Source organism: Oncorhynchus masou, chromosome 21 (genome assembly GCF_036934945.1).
Source record: "Oncorhynchus masou masou isolate Uvic2021 chromosome 21, UVic_Omas_1.1, whole genome shotgun sequence".
In the NCBI taxonomy this organism is placed as follows: Eukaryota; Metazoa; Chordata; class Actinopteri; order Salmoniformes; family Salmonidae; genus Oncorhynchus; species Oncorhynchus masou.
The window spans coordinates 19,468,073-19,469,902 of NC_088232.1; positions in this window are offsets into that span (position 1 = coordinate 19,468,073).

Consider the following 1,830-nt stretch of genomic DNA (forward strand, 5'->3'; position numbering starts at 1 on the left):
AGATTTGTTTTTATCTGGAGTGGATTTCCTCAGACTAGCAAGAAATGAAAAAGATACAATTCCTTCTGTGTGCTTTGGCCTGTATGAAATGAATGTACTTCATCCAGTTAATGTAAATCTACTCCCCTCTCCTTGGCCCCAAAAGATCCAAACATGCAGTGTAAATAGAAACCCGGGGTACGGTGTTGATCCATACACCAAAAGCCTAGTCATACCAGCTACACAGGCTCTACCAGTTACACAGGCACTACCTACTGAGCTACACAGACTCTACCTACTGAGCTACAGGGGCTCTACCAGCGAGACAGGCTCTACCTACTGAGCCACAGGGGCTCTACCAGCGACACAGGCTCTACCTACTGAGCTACAGGGGCTCTACCAGCGACACAGGCTCTATCTACTGAGCTACAGGGGCTCTACCAGTGACACACGCTCTACCTACTGAGCTACATAGACTCTACCTACTGAGCTACACAGGCTCTACCTCCTGAGCTACAGGGGCTCTACCAGCGACACAGGCTCTACCTACTGAGCTACACAGACTCTACCTACTGAGCTACACAGGCTCTACCTACTAACTACACAAGCTCTACCTACTAACTACACAGGCTTTACCTACTGAGCTGCAGGGGCTCTACCAGCTACACAGGCTATATCTACTAAGCTACACAGACTCTACCAGATACACAGGCTCTATCTACTGAGCTACACAGGCTTTACCTACTAAGCTACACGGGCTCTACCTACTGAGCTACACAGGCTCTACCTACTAACTACACAGGCTCTATCTACTGAGCTACAGGAGCTCTACCAACTACACAGGCTCTACCTACTAAGCTACACAGGGTTTACCTACTAAGCTACACAGGCTCTACCTACTAAGCTACACAGGCTCTACCTACTGAGCTACACAGGCTCTACCTACTAACTACACAGGCTCTACCTACTGAGCTACAGTGGCTCTACCAGCTACACAGGCTCTATCTACTGAGCTACAGGAGCTCTACCAACTACACAGGCTCTACCTACTAAGCTACACAGACTCTACCAGATACACAGGCTCTACCTACTGAGCTACAGGGGCTCTACCAGCGACACAGGCTCTATCTACTGAGCTACACAGGCTCTACCGACTGAGCTACAGGGGCTCTACCAGCTACACAGGCTCGACCTACTAAGCTATACAGGCACTACATACTAAGCTACATTGTGAGCTACAGGGGTTCTACCAGCTTCACAGGCTCTACCAACTAAGCTACACAGACTACCAGCTACACAGGCTCTATCTACTGACCTACAGGGGCTCTACCAGGTACACAGGCTCTATCTACTGAGCTACAGGGGCTCTACCAGGTACACAGGCTCTATCTGCTGAGTTACACGGGACTCTTGACAGTCCTGAAGGTTTCTGTTGTGGGTGTGTAAAAAGTCATGCCTACCGCCTGGCTTCTGTCGGTTCTGGAAACTCTCTGCCATGCGTACGGTCCCACTCAGTTCCCAGCAACCTACTCTGGGTAGCCTACAAAGACAAGAAGGAAAACTCAGCATTGAATGTACAACTCTAAATAATCCTGATAAGTTGTGAACTTTGAGTAGACATTCGTTTGGAGCCTGTAAGATGTGTTATGGTATATATACAATATATGTACTCTCAGGAAGGAGGGAAGGAGGGGTTATATGATTTTGATTAAGGATTAAGGGGTCTCCATTATGGTTTAGTGCACCATAAGGAGGTCTAATCAGTAATCACACACACATGGACCTGCAGACCTACAGTACATCAGAACGTTCTCCATGACAAAACCCCACTATTGAGAAGGTCTTCCACTC